Source organism: Humulus lupulus, chromosome 2 (assembly GCF_963169125.1).
Source record: "Humulus lupulus chromosome 2, drHumLupu1.1, whole genome shotgun sequence".
NCBI classification, from domain to species: Eukaryota; Viridiplantae; Streptophyta; class Magnoliopsida; order Rosales; family Cannabaceae; genus Humulus; species Humulus lupulus.
The window spans coordinates 93,185,411-93,201,199 of NC_084794.1; the positions used below are offsets into that span (position 1 = coordinate 93,185,411).

Consider the following 15,789-nt stretch of genomic DNA (forward strand, 5'->3'; position numbering starts at 1 on the left):
TTCCGTTCTCGGGGAACCTGTTCAATTGCATAAAATTCGAAACGCTCCAATGCGGATTTTTCCTTCTCCAAATAAGCTGCCATTTTTGTGCCACGAGCCTGGTATTCTCCCAGGATTTGATTAACCACGAGCTGGGAGTCGCTGTAGCACTGTATTGCTTTAGCTTTGAGCTCCTTGGCTATACGAAGCCCCGCCAGTAAAGCCTCGTATTCGACCTCATTGTTCGATGCTTTGAAGTTAAATCTTAAGGCAGAATGAAATCTGCTCCCTGCGGGGGTAATCAAAATGATTCCTGCCCCCGATCTATTTTCATTGGATGAGCCATCGACGTATAGTTTCCACAGCTCGTGGGTCGGGGTTATGACTTCGTCGTTGGTCATGCCAGTACATTCTACTATAAAGTCCGCCAATGCCTGTGCCCTAATGGTCGTCCTCGGATGGTAGGTGATCTCGAACTGTCTGAGCTCAACCGCCCATTTAAGAAGTCGACCTGAAGCTTCTGGTTTAGACAAGAATTTCCTAAGTGGTTGATCAGTCAACACATGGATGGGATGTGCTTGAAAGTAGGGGCGGAGTTTACGAGATGAATGAATTAGACTAAGCGCCAGCTTCTCCATCAGGGGGTATCTTGACTCTGCCCCCAGTAATCTTTTACTGATGTAGTAAACGGGTCTCTGTACCTTCTCTTCTTCTCGAACGAGTACTGCGCTTATTGCGTGTTCGGTGGTGGAAAGGTATAGGTACAGTACTTCTCCCGTTTCAGGTTTTGATAAGATAGGGGGTTCGGCGTGGTGCTTTTTAAGTTCCTGGAATGCCAGCTCGCACTCCTCTGTCCATTCAAATTTTTTACCTCCCCTCAAAAGGTTGAAAAACGGGAGACAACGGTCCGTAGATTTTGAAATGAACCTACTTAGGGCCGCTATCCTGCTGGTCAAACTTTGGACATCCTTGTGTCTTCGAGGTGAGGGCATGTCAATTAGGGCCTGGATCTTGTCGGGGTTGGCTTCTATTCCACGAGCGTTCACGGTAAAGCCCAAGAATTTTCCTGAAGATACTCCGAAAGTGCACTTCTGAGGATTCAGTTTCATGTTATATTTTCGGAGCACGCCAAAGCACTCTTCGAGGTCGTTAACTTGGTTATTGTTAAGTTGAGACTTGACAAGCATGTCGTCAACACAAACTTCCATGTTGTTGCCTATCTGTTCTGAAAACATCATGTTCACGAGCCGCTGGTATGTGGCCCCAGCATTTTTGAGCCCGAATGGCATGACATTGTAGCAGTATAGCCCCTTATCCGTTATGAAGCTCGTATGTTCCTGGTCGGGGGCATGCACGGGAATCTGGTTATATCCAGAGTAGGCATCCATGAACGACATCAGGCCATGCCCCGCCGTGGCATCCACGAGCTGGTCAATCCTTGGTAACGGGAAACAGTCTTTCGGGCAAGCTTTGTTGAGGTCTGAATAGTCAATACAGGTTCGCCACGTCCCATTGGGTTTTGGGACCAACACCGGATTGGCTACCCAGTCAGGGTAAAAGGCATCCCTAATGAATCGGTTTGCTTTTAACCTGTCAACCTCCTCCTTCAGTGCCTTCTTTCTGTCTTTGTCCAGCTGTCTTCGCTTTTGTTGCTTCGGAGGGAAGCTTTTGTCTATATTTAGCGCGTGGCTTGCTATATTCAGACTTATTCCCACCATGTCTGAATGTGACCATGCGAAGACATCCTGGTTATTCTTTAAAAAGAAAATTAGTTGCTATTTTGTTTCATCTTGGAGGTGTTTACCAACCTTCACCTTTCTCAAGGGATCGGTTTCCTCGAGCTGAATTTCTTCAAGCTTTTCTAAGGGTTCGAGGTCAGCTTTCTCCTCAACCCTTGGATCGATCTCTTCATCAATTTCTAAGACCGTCCCGTCTTTACTTTGAATAATGACGAGTGCTTGTGCGCTCGTCTGTTTCTTTCCTCTCAGGGAAATGTTGTAGCATTCCCTCCCAGCCAATTGATCTCCCTTTAATGTTCCGACGCCGCTAGGGGTCGGGAACTTAAGGGCCAGATGCCTTACTGATGAGACTGCCCCCAGCCCAACCAGGGCGGGTCTCCCGAGCAGCACATTGTAGGCTGAAGGTAGATCTACTACCACGAACTCCATCATCTTGGTTGTCGAGACTGGGTAGTCTCCCAAGGTTACGGGGAGCTCGATGGATCCCATACAGGCGGTCCCTTCTCCTAAAAATCCGTATAAATTAGTTGCACACGCTTTCAGGTCACGAAGGGAGAGCCCCATCTTCTCGAGGGTTGCTTTATCGAGAATGTTAACTAAGCTCCCATTGTCAATGAGAACTCGGTGGACCCTTTTATTTGCCAGCTGGAGAGTGATGACCAGCGGATAATGGTGAGGGAACTGGACATGGGACGCGTCTTCCTCAGTGAATGTTATTGGTTGGGATTCAATCCTTTGACTCTTTGGAGCTCTAGGTTCGGGTTCATAGGGAGACCCATCCCCAGTTTTCAGCTCGTTAACGTATCTCTTTTGGGCATTTCTGCCCATTCCTGCGGGATGAGGCCCTCCCGAGATGGTTATTACATCCTCTCCATCTATCGGCGGGGGCCTATCTTCTTCCCGAGCTCGAGAATTATTATTTTCCGCGGGTTGCGGCGCGGCTACTTTCTGGCTCGCGCCCGCCTGACTAGCACTCTGGTTCTTGACATATTGTCTGAAGTAACCTCTCGAGATCAATCCTTCGATCTTGTCTTTTAGTTGTCGACATTCATCGGTAGTATGCCCAGTGTCTCTGTGAAATCGGCAATACTTGCTGGAGCCCCTCTTGGACTTTTGATTTCTCATCGGGTCCGGACGCCTAAAGGGGACCTGGTTTTCATTGGCCAGGTATATGTTCTCCCGAGATTCGTTGAGCTCGGTGTACACTCTATATACGGAGAAATATCTCTCCCCTTTCTTTTTCTTTCCTCCCTCGGCCTCGGGGTTACTCCCTCCGTTCTTTTTTCTCTTGGAAGGGTTTTCCACAGCAGGCTTTGAAGCTACTGGGTCCACCGAGGTTGAGGCAGAGTTGATGTTTATCATTGTAGTTTCGGGATGGGAAGTCACATTAAGTGTCGACCTCGCTTCCTCTACATTGACAAACCTCTGCGCTCGTCTATTAAACTCGGTTATGGACCTCACCGGTTTTCTTTGCATATCGTCCCAGAGGGCACTCCCTGGCATTACTCCGGCTTGGATAGCCATTAGGTGTCCACTGTCATCTACGTTCCGAGCTCGGGTAACTTCCAGATTAAACCTTGTGAGGTAACTTTGTAATGTTTCACCCGGTTGTTGCCGAACGTTAGTTAGGGTTGATGCCTGAGGTCTAACCCCCATCATGGCTCTGAACTGCTTCTTGAAGTCTTTAGACAGCTGCTCCCAAGAAGTTATTGAGTGTCTCTTATATTTTTCGAACCAGCTTTTGGCTGGTCCTGTCAATGATGCTGGAAATAACATGCATCTGAGCTCGTAACCCACGTTATTGGCTCTCATTATGGTGTTGAACGTACTCAGATGACTGTATGGGTCGGTCTTTCCCTCAAACGTTGGGACGTGAGGTATTCAAAACCCTTGGGGAATGGAGTGTTGGAAATATGGGGAGCAAACGGCTCAAGCTCCTCATCAGAATCTTCATATCGATCGTTTCCTCGCTCGTTTTTCAAAAGCCTAAAGGCCTTTTCAAGCTGATCAATTCTTTCTTGGACTGGGTCCGCGAGGGGTACTGTCTGGAATCGGTTGTCATCGATCACAATTCCAGGCTCATGCCTCCATAAGGGATCTTTACGCCTATTCAAGCGATCCCTCAGGTTTGGATTTATCGGGTCAACATTACCCCGACTTTGATTCAGGTGTTCTCGCAGGTCGGAGCGATTCCTGCAGCTTCTAGTATTCTTACGACCTCGATCATGCTTGCTGACCGATCTGGTATCTCCAGAGTCGTCACTAGTAAAACTCGTCGCATAATTATTTCGAGACTGATCTCTTCCATGCCGCCCTGTCTCCGCCGTGCGAGACCGAGATGTTTGACTTCGCGGCCTAGACGGTCCGGAGTTTGCCCGAGATGGGTTGGTTACATTTGGTGCGCTCCCAGGGACTTGAGTCCGAGCCTCTGCAGGGGCTTGGTTGTTCTCAGTTCCTGCAGGTACTTCCACTGGTGGATTAACCGGGGCCCTAGCCCGAGTACTTCTCTGGGGCCTAGGGGGAGCGGATGGCTCTGCTGGTGCCGGAGGTTGTGCCGGCCTTCTTGTGGCAGCATTCTTCCGTGGATGCCCACGGGGCCTGTGGGGAGGAACGTGCACGTCCCTCGGAGGAGGGGCTTGGTTTTCACGCGGAGGCGGGGGCTGAGCCACCTGCGCCTCTGCGGCTATCCTTGCCAACTCCTCATTCCGTTTGTTGGCCTCTGCCAACTACTGTTTCAGTTGCCGGTTCTCAAGTTCCACAATGGGAACGTACTGCTCAGGATTGTAATACATATCCTCATCCCTTGGTGGAGCAGGTGGTCCCCGAGGATCAAAAGATCCACTTCTTTCTTCGACATCTGGGTTTTCCATTGGCTGTTTCCTAGGACGTCTTGGGTAATTCTCTTCGGGAGCATTCTAATTATTAGTGGCCATGACTTATTCAGGGACTGAATGCTTAAAGCTCTCAATGAAAGCACCAAACTGTTGACGCCGTTTTTCGTCAACAGTGAAAGAAGAGCTCGTAAACAGTAATCAGTAATGGCCAATAAAAATATGATAATACAAACGAGATTTTTTACGTGGTTCAGCAGTTAAATCTGCCAAGTCCACGAGTCTTTGTTATTAAACTTAAGATGATCTCTGAAAATTCTTCAAGGAAGAATTTTCCAGAGTTTTCTCCCAAGATCACAAAAATTCGGTCATTTACAATGGTGCATGACCTCTCTATTTATAGAGAGGATTTCAGAATACTATCCCGCATATTTCGGGAAGTTATTCTGTATACGCAAATAAATTAAATGGCATTAAATGCCTGCAATCCGATATACAAGGAAACGTCCCCTGAAGATCAGGGGGCGTATAACTGAACAAATAATATCCCTTGATTGTAGGGGATTTACAGAAATAAATGTAGACCGCGTCTCTTATAGATGACTCACTAGGATATTCAAAGTTATTATCCTATATTACCAAGGCCCTATTCTCCCAGGTTTCTTATTGACTTTCGAGCTATAGCATCTCCCCGAGGCCACATGACTTCGAGCTCATACGCGCGTCAGACTCGGAGCCTAATGCGAGGCCATCCCGAGAACAGATGCACTTTGGAGTCTATCTTTCGAGCTTGTGAGGATTTCGAGGCTATCATCTTTGAAGTCGTCTCTGCTTCGCAGGCTCGATGTTTAGATTTCGAACATATTTCAGACTTTACGAGTTCATTCATTATGAATCCAACTTTCAAGGTCACAATTCTCATGGCTCGAAATCTGAGTGTAACACATACATTCTTCCTATATTTATTAACTTTTATTACTATTCCTTTTTTATTCTAAAGGGCGAATAATAATACACTGAAAATTAAAAGTATCATTGAAACGTCGTTGACACATCTATCTACTACTATATCATCTATTGGACTTCAAAAAACCGTCAAAATTTGTGATATTCCTCGTGCAATGAAGGCTTTGCAATCTATGGAGGTAAATATTACTTTTTTATTTCAATTTAATAACAAAGTACAATTATTAACTTTCTAAAGAAATATTCTTATTTGATGTAGAAAAAATACTTTTGGATAGAAGCAAAGATAAATATAATTGATTATGCCCAAATGTACTATTACATGTTCTGTGCGACATGCCATAGAAAAATACGACATAAGTATGCCGAAATAATTGTTTGTGAAAATCCAAACTGCAAACAGCGAGGCACCCCTACACCACAGTGAGTACATTTGATTTAAATTTCTAAATAAATTATAAATTTTAAAAAACTAATATTCACATTAAAACTAATATATTTAAATAAATTTTAAGTGCTAGGGCATATGTGCAACTAGAAGATGATACTGGAAAGCTCGATGCTGTTATGTTCGGAGAAGTAGTAGAAAAGATATTTGGTAGTTCTGTAGTCCAGTTGATGGAAAATTCTACACAGGTAAGAATAAATATTACTACATTTCAAAATAATACATATGAAAAATACCATAATTTATATAAATTAACTCTAAATTGTTCTTGTAGGAAATTCCTCAACACATTGAAATTGTTGCAAATAAATTAGCAACAAAAAAATGGACAATCAAATTGTCCGGAGATGAAGAAAAATTGAATAATGTGAAATACAAACATTTCATTATTCTCTCAATTGAAGCCAAACAAGATAACAACGAGGATGAATCATCATCCTAAACTACAAAGACAAATTAATCTCTTTCTTCATTTGTTTTAATTATTTATTTATTCAGACAAAATCACATTCTTTATTAAACTATATACAATTTTATTTTTATTTTTTTATTTACAATGTTATTATTTGAATTCCAACGATATTTTTATGTCATACATTATATTAAATATTGTCTTTTAAAATATATGACACTAATTATATGAAATTTATTCATTTGGAACCCGTATTTTTACAAAATATCATTTTGGTACCTTTTTTTTTCAATAATCAATCATATGGTACTATTTATTTCAAAATCATAGATATTTAGTATTTAAACTCAAATTTCATAAATATAATTTTTATCAATATGACAAAACTGTCATCAATTATATGTAATTAAGTAATTAAATTTATATTTGGAACTCATATAATTGAGAGAAGTTTTATTAAATTGGTAAAATTATATCAATGAAATACATAGTACCAAATGACTAGTAATGTAAATATAGAGTAGCAAAAGGACACTTCACAAAAATATACCAAAAATATACCGTACTAGATACTTACCTACCTTTTATTAAATAATAAAATTTAATACGAAAGCTATAAAATAAAACCTAATTCACACATTTTCTTAATATAACTAAGCAAGTAGGTTGCTTTCTGCTAGTATATATATATATAGCTTAGTCGTTATAAACTGCACATTCTAAAATGCATGGTATATATATTAAACAACTCCTACGTCATTGATGTTGCCTTGTCTTTGCTCTTAAGACTCAGTATTTTAATGAACTTCAAAAGCCTTATATATGAGTCATTTTTTGGAGTTCGCCGGAGTCCTTTTTCAATAAAATACATCATGAGTGGCTTGTTTATCGAAAGCCAAGGAAGCATGATTAGTCGTGTACACATTGTGATGGATTTTTTCTTCAAGGCTCTCCTCTTTAATCCTGATCACCTCTGAGTCTAACTCAGTCGGATTCCGCCGAAGATGGTGGTGTCAAGGTGAGATTTGTCGGACTAAGATCATCTCGGAAGAATGTCAAACGTTCCTTCAAGTTCAAGCAGCTGCCGAGAATAAGGCAACGTCAAATGTCGCTTTTACGTGGCAGGAGATGGTGCTAACAATGGGAGGAAGCCTGTGGTGACAGCGGTGGTGAGAAGATTATCGTGGTGGTGGCGCCGGGAGGGTGTCGTGTTGGTGGTAGCCTGCATCGTCAAACGGTGGCAAAGTTGAGACTCTCTCAGTCTTGTACAAGTCACCACCATGAAGTGACGCTTAGGAGAAGAGGAGAAGTGTTGCCGATCACTAGAGGCCCGCTGTGGTAGTGCTCATCGGCCGTTGGTGAGGAAGAAGACTGTAAACGTAACTTATATATATAATATTATTTATACAGTATATATATCGTATATAATGTTATTAGTCAATTGCATATTATATATCTAATATATAATTATTAAATTAATATATATCATATATATAACTTAATGAATAAATATTATATTAAAAACAAAACCGAAAAAGCTGTAAAATTGTAAAAACAAAATATTGAATAGTACAAAAGTTAAAAAAGTCGTGTTAGTAAAAAAGTTAATATAGTGTCAGTTTTGTCATTTTATATAAATTTCTCTTTTTTTAATACTCTATATATTATTTTTATTTAATCCAACTTAAATGCAAATAAGTTTAAACTAAAATATCTAATTACTAAAATATTTTATATTTTTTGACAAAAAAAATATTTATGATTAATTAATAATAAAAAATGAAAAAAAAATCTATCTAACTTTAAAGAAAAACGTAAAACAATTTTTTTTTTAATAGTCTATATATTGTTTTTATTTAACTTAACTTAAATGCAAATAAGTTTAAACAAAAAATCTAATTACTAATTTTTTTATATATATTATTTTATTTAATGTAACTAAAATTCAAATACATTATTATTATATTGTAATAAATGAGAAGACAATAAAAGACTTGAAGTTCATTAGTAAATGAGTCTTGAATACTAATTCTCTAGAGAAAACTCTCTCACTTAAAATCATTTTTTTTCCATAGTTAAAATATTGTACATTCTTTTTTATTGATAATTCTTTTTCAATTCTTTTTTTCGCTTTTACATATATCCACTTTTGCTAATTAACTATTTTCATTCTATTTGATTATTATATTGTAACAAATGAGAAGATAACAATAGAGTTGAAGTTCATTGGTAAATGAGTCTTGAATACTAATTCTCTAGAGAAAATTATCTCACTAAATTTTTTTTTCCATAGTGAAAATATTGTACATTTTTTTATTGATAATTGTTTTACAATTATTATTATTATTATTATTATTATTATTATTATTATTATTATTATTATTATCGCTTTTACATACATCCACTTTTGCTAATGAACTATTTTCATGCTATTTAATTATGATACAATCTACTTATCTATATATATATTTCATTATTTTTGCATTTCTTATTTATCATTACATTTGTAAGATTGATTGTTGAAAGCGTCAAATTCAGTATTTCACTTCTTTTTTATTTTTATTTTTCTAGTCTCTTATGTTTATTTATTTTTATCTTTTATGGAGTCTATCTTTTACCCCCAAATTCTAAGTGTATGGAAATTCACTATAAAACAAATGTTGACGGTGAGAACTCGTCAACTAAGTTGAGTTGGAAAAAATTATCAAGTAAAGATAGTCAATAAAAAAACTGTAGAGATTTAAGTAATAACTCAAGAACAATGACAGAACAACAATGGAGAAATCAATCTTTTATTCACTCTCAAGCACTTGCTATAGTAAATTTCCCAACCCCTTCTCAGGTGGAGTTAGAGTTCATTTTAGCCCTGGGTACATGGTGGTCCAGGGGACCAAGTGGTACATAAGTACTCTGTCAGGATTGTGGTCGTGCATCCAGTACAAGGACAGGCGTCAGGAGGATGTCTCCACTACTTGTCCGTACCCATGTCAGAGGACAGACATAGTGGCGCAGGTGGTAGTGGTGTCGACTCTGACTCCTGGCCGTAGACGTACGGGCCATAACTCATGTCCTAGCATTCCCACTCCCCCACTGGTACGGGTGTCCGTACTTCAACATACAAGGTCTTAAGGGCCATACCCAGTACTAGATCGTACATGTATGTTCCATTCGACTCGTACCCGAACCTCTAAGCATTGGGGTCTCAAGGTATAGGGAATGGGACACTTGGTGCATGCAATGGTCGTGACGTGAGGTGAGGCTCTCGAGTCCTTGGCATGAGATGCCTGAAGCACCCCGAGGTCACCCACGAGCATGGGTGATAGGCATGTGGCCTCGAGAGATGTCTAAGGGTGCGAGGTGAGACGCCTTCCTCGCGAGCCCCTTGGGGGCGCGACTCCCTTGACGCGTGGCCTCACTCGCGTGGCCACCTGGTGGCATGGCTCCCATGCCACTCAGACTTTGATGGCCATGGCGTGGCTCCTATTCCTTTGCGAGGCCTCCATAGAAGGCCTATTGATGGCGCGGCTCCCTAGCTGCTCACGAGTTCCCTTCACGAGGCCCTCCCCCCTTCGCGTGGCCACATGATGGCGTGGTTCGTTTGGGGTGCGAGGCCGAACGCCTGCTGGGGCGCGACGCCGAGGGTACTCCGGGCATGGCTGCGCGAGGCCGAACGCCTGCTGGGGCGCAAGGCCACGGCGCTGGGGCGCGACGCTGAGGGTACTCCGGGCATGGCTGCGCGAGGCCGAACGCCTGCTGAGGCAGGACGCCGAGGGTACTCCGGGCATGGCTGCGCGAGGCCGAACGCTTGCTGGGGCGCGCGGCCACGGCGCTGGGGCGCGACGCCGAGGGTACTTCGGCGAGGCCACACGGGCTTAGACGCGAGGCCATGGGCGCTGGGGCATGAGCCTGGGTGCGCGAGATCATCTCGCGAGGCACGATCCTAGGCATGCGAGGCCGTTGCGAGAGGGTGGTGGCTCGTGCGTCTCGTGGCTTAAGCATGCATTTAGGCCTTTAAGGGACCTTAGCGCGCGTCTTAGTTCTTTTATGGGCGTGGAATATTGAGGGTCCACAACAAATTTTATTATTGATTCACTGAAATTTATTTTTTATTATTTTGTTAATAAAATTCCAAGACGACGCTCTTTTTTTGTATGCATTTCTTTCTTCTTGGACTTATTGAGTATATGTATGTTTAATGTTATTTTTTTGCTAACCTATTTATAATTTTGGTTCATTCTCTAAAACTAGTAACACAAATTTTTTAAGAAACATATATATATATAAAAATTAATTAATTAATTTAAACTAATTAAAACCAATCCTTTATTTTGTGTATTTATATTCTAACATTTTCTCTTTTTTTTTTCTTCTATTTTTAATTCATTTTTAGAAACATTTCATATCTATAATAAAAAAAATTAATTAATTAATTTAAACCAAATAAAATCAAATAAATTTATAAATAATCATGTGCTTAAACAATTGAGAGAAAAAAAAATTTCTTTTTTTTTTCTCATTTTTTATTATATTTTTTCTAATTTATAATTAATAATGTAGTGCACCAATTTTTTTTTTAGTTTATTAAAATTTTTGGTGTTTTATTTTATTTAAGTGCTAAGTGTGGTGAATTGTTTTATTTAAATGTTGTTTATTTTATTTAGTTGTTGTTTGTTTTATTTAATTGTTTGTTATTTTATTTAATTGTTAGAATTGTTTGGTATAATCTTTTTGAGTTTAAATGTGTTAATTGTTTGTTTGATTATTTATTTTTAATATGTGAATAATTGTGTAACTTGTTTATTTTTCTATTAGTGTTACATTTTAAATAAGTGTGACAATTGATGTGATTAAAATAGGTTATTTTTATTTTATTTTTAAGTGTGTGCCGAAATGTGTGTGTGTGTATGTGAATGTGTTTTATTTTTCTTTTATTAATTTATTTAGTTATTGTTCCCATTATAGAAAAGGAAAGGGTAGTATGAATCTAGACCTAATGTGAGTCTTGAGCATTTTTCCTTTTAATTATGAAAAGAAAAGAAAATAGAAAAGAAAAGAAATATAAGTTGTCATCTTGTAGGAAAAGATGACAAGGTTGATTTTTGATTTGGTTCACATTAGGATAAGGGTTTAGGTGAGGTGTAAGGAGAGGAAATGATGGGATTTAGCTTAAATTATGGGATAGGAATTTGGCTTTTCACACTTGAGTCCTTTTCTTAAGGTTAGGTCACTAAAGGCTATAAATAGGAGAGTATGGAAGCCTTGGCATTCTTTTGCTTGTGGCTGCCAAAATTAGAGAGAAGGAGAGAGAGAGAGAGGTGTGAAAGAGAGAGAAAGTGGAGGAGAAAGGAAGAAGAAGGAGGTCATAGGTATGGTTTTCTTATGGTTCCATATTATTTTTCTTTAGATTAAGGTTTATCTTCCCCATCATCTTAAGTCTTTTTTCTATGTTCTTCTTCTTCATGGGTTTCAAAAACCCTAGGATATTCAAGGGTGATTATCACTTGGGTGTTGATCAAGTTGTGTTCTTGATTTTACAATCAAGAGAGGTCTTGAATCTCTACCCCTAATGCTATGGTGTTCTCTTGAGTTATTAGATTTGTGGATATTTTTCAATGTGTTGATGCATGAGAGATTGATCTAGGCGTGGGTAGGGGTTTATGGTGTTGGTTTGATTTTTTTATTGTATGTTCATAATATGTGTAATGAGATGATTATTTAAATATGATGTTGATGATATTCTATGATTTTATGTATGTATGTTTCGGCCTATGTGGTTTGGGCATATTGGGTTGTTTTATTTTGTGTCACATTTACATGTTAGAAACATGCTAGGTTTCATGTGTATATAGATGAGGTTTTTGTGTAAATTATTGTTGGGTATCCTAGGTGTTTCGGCCTAGGGGTGATGTTCAAGCATAATTGTTTTCTTATATGTTTTAAGTCAATTGTGAATCTAGAAACATGATAGGGTGTATATGAGATTTTGTATTAATATATTATGGTATGCATGAAAAATAATAGGAACATATTAGGTTTAATATAAAAGCATATATGAGGATTTGTGTTATGTTATTCATGCATGTTGTATTATTATTTTGTTGGGTTGCATGCATGAACTCATTAGAAAAATGATAAGGTTTTATAAGGTTGTATATGAATATGTGTTAGTTATGTTCTTTGAATTATTTGTATAATAAGAGCATGTTAGGATTTGTGAATTATTGTGTTAATAAAACATGAATGATCTTGTGTGAATTTTATGAGGCATGAGGTAAAGGATAAAATTCATGGTGATTTATGCTTGCTGATTTTGTGATTAAATGGTGAAAAGATTGATGAAATAAGGATATGTATGGATAAGAATGACTCTAATGATATGTGGTGTTTGTGAAAATAAAATGGTGCTCTAATTCACAATTAAAATGATGTTTTTGCACAAATAATTACCTACAGATTTTTTGTTATATTTGTCAGGAAATATGAGTTTTAAAAATAGGATAATGATTTTAATGATAAATTTGATTGCTGGAATTTTTGTTTAAAAATGTAAAGTGTGTTTCAATAAAATGAATTTTATTGGTATTTTGAAATAAATAAATAACCTAAACTATGGTAAAATTTAAAAGTGGTATTTTTAATATAATATGAGTGGTTATTTTACAAGTTATGATTTTCTTTAATTAGATTAAGAAAAATGTTGGATTTAATTCACTTGTGATTTTTAAATAATGGCTGAAAGTTTAGTTTAAAAAGTTTTAAATAGTTATTTAACTTTCACATATGAAATTGTGTTACATAAAAATTAAGTATTAAAAATAATTCAAACAAAATATATTGTACCCACACTTAAAATTTATGTTTTTCTCACATCAATTATGTAATTCTATTAATTAAAATTAAATTAATATTTTTCTAAGGAAACATGGTAATCATAGGTATTTTTAAAAAAAATAAATTTCAAGCCTTGGTTATTTCTTTGTAATTTGAAAACAATAAATTGATTTATCACATATATTTTAAATGACTAAGTAAAATTATTTATATGAAATAAAAATAATGTCTTGGGAGATTTAATCAACCTAGTAATTTTAAGAAGATAAACAATGGTAAACAAAACATGTTACAAGTCTATTATTTAAAACGATAGAAGTAGACGCATGGAATTATTGTTTTTAACGCCACATTTATGCAACATTCCCACGTATGCATGTTACATGCAAATTCACTTTTACGTCCAATATAATGTCTATTATGCAACCATGTAGTTTTTATAGAAAGATCATGCATGCAATATAGGTAGAATGAGCATTATTCTTTTTATGACCTTATGTGTAATTAAGCATATGTGTATGTTGTGTGTAACTCCTACCATGTGTGCATGGCCTATGCACACATGAGTTATATGAGAGGGCAAAGTAGTAATTATATGAAGTAAGAAATGTTGTTTTGATTATGGTATAGGCTCGTTGAGAAGTTGTGGTTTTACTTAGCTTGGACCTGAGGTAAGGAAGTTAGATAGAATTTATGAATGTTATATTATGAATGGTAGGAATGTTGTGTGACTGAAATGTTATGAATTATGAATGCCATAATGTGATGATATGTTGGCTTGTATGAATATTGTATGATACGAATGGATGTTAGCGTGATGAACGCGACACATCAAAATGGGTTGCTAAGGATAAAGAAGACGTAACCCGAGTTACTAAGGATATGAAGACGTAACTCCATGGGCGGACGCGCCGAGGTTATTCAAGGACCAGAGACTCTTGTTTACCTCAAAGGGTGGCATGGACAAGTTAGCGGGCCATGTTCACAAGGAATTGTTCTTGATTATGTTATGATGTTTGGTGATGTTTATGATAATGTTATGATGTTTGGTGATGTTTACAATATGATGGTGGTATTTTGTTTATGTTTATGATATTGATGCCAATTTTATGATGATGCTATGATGTATAAAGATGAATGATAATGTTTGTAATTTGTTGTATCTTATTTGCTTGTTGTTTGTACTTCCTTACTGAGCTTTTAGCTCACCCCCTTACTTTCCCTTCCAGGTAGCAAATAGGTTTCTCTGTGGCACGCGTGGTGATGTGGGGAGTTCTGTCGTCCTGGTGTGTATGATGTGGGGCATCCTATGGACGAGAAACAATCAACTTTAAACGCCATTTTTAACAATTTTATGTTTAATGGGATTTTTCTTAAAATTTGTCAGTGGGACTTAAACTTTTGTTTGTTTTAGAACTTTGCATAAAACTGATATTTTCTTTTTAAACTTTTGTGCCCAATTTGCATGTTTTAAGCAAGACCCCACTGAAACCTTTATAATAAGTGTCTTTTCTATTATAAACCATTGAAAATGTGAATGTTTTATTAAGTACTAGTTAAGGGCGTTTTGCAAATAATAATATTAATAAATGTTTATTAAAATTATTTAAACATAAACAATTTTACAAAAATATATCTTAACAACATATATAATTTAAATTTGAATTCTAATTTGATTTATTTAAACGATATAATTTGAATTCAAATTTCATTAGATATGTAATTACGATAATCTAATTTATGGTTATTAAATAATTAAGGGAAAAACTCTCTCTATTTTTTAATTTTTTAATTTTAATAATTATTATAATAGATGTTAATTAAAAAATATATATATTAATAACAAATCATCTATCTATTTATATTTTTAACATTTGACAAAACACAAGGTCCTAAGGTTAGTTTTTAACATAAAAAAATCAAACGAGAAATCAACCAAAATATACGTGGTTTAAATAATCTATCTATATATTCATATTTTTAACATTTTAACAGAACACGAGGTTCACAAGTTATTGTTTAAAAATAAAGGGTCTAAATGGGTAATCGACTAAAATACAAGGTTCAAAATGGTGTGAGCCCTTACAAAAAATATAAATTATATATATTTATATAATTTACTTTTTATTAAGATATATTAACATTTTGAATAAATACATGATCCAAAGGTTAATTTTTCAAAATAAAGTGTCAAAATAGGTAATCGGCCAAAATACAATGTTCAAATAATTGAACCATCTATTCCTATTTTTAACCTTTTTGACAAAATACGATGTCTAAAACTTAATTTTTAAAAATAAAGGGTCAAATGGGTAATTGGCCAAAATAACCCTTATTATTAAGGATTTCTCGAAAACTTGTAGGATGTTCACTATACAATGAACACCATCATGAAAAAAACTACGGTCAAGACGTCTTCACGTGTTCATATAAGGAGTATGTTATAGGAGTAGGGTAAAAATGAATCCCTACCACAAAATCTCCCTAAAAAAATTTAAAATATATACTTTTTAATTTTTAGAAAACACTGCACAAAGCACGATTATGCTTTCTAGTATTTATATAAAGGAGAGCCTCAAGGAG

General features: G+C 36.8%; 1 long non-coding RNA gene across 1 annotated transcript; it reads left to right on the forward strand.

The window, feature by feature from the left end:
• The first annotated feature begins 10,946 nt into the window (after nt 1–10,946).
• LOC133816184 (uncharacterized) lies at nt 10,947–14,761 on the forward strand. The gene is made up of 3 exons (XR_009885061.1): nt 10,947–11,921; nt 13,837–13,877; nt 14,436–14,761. It is a non-coding gene; the product is annotated as an uncharacterized LOC133816184 (long non-coding RNA).
• Nucleotides 14,762–15,789: the final 1,028 nt, after the last annotated feature.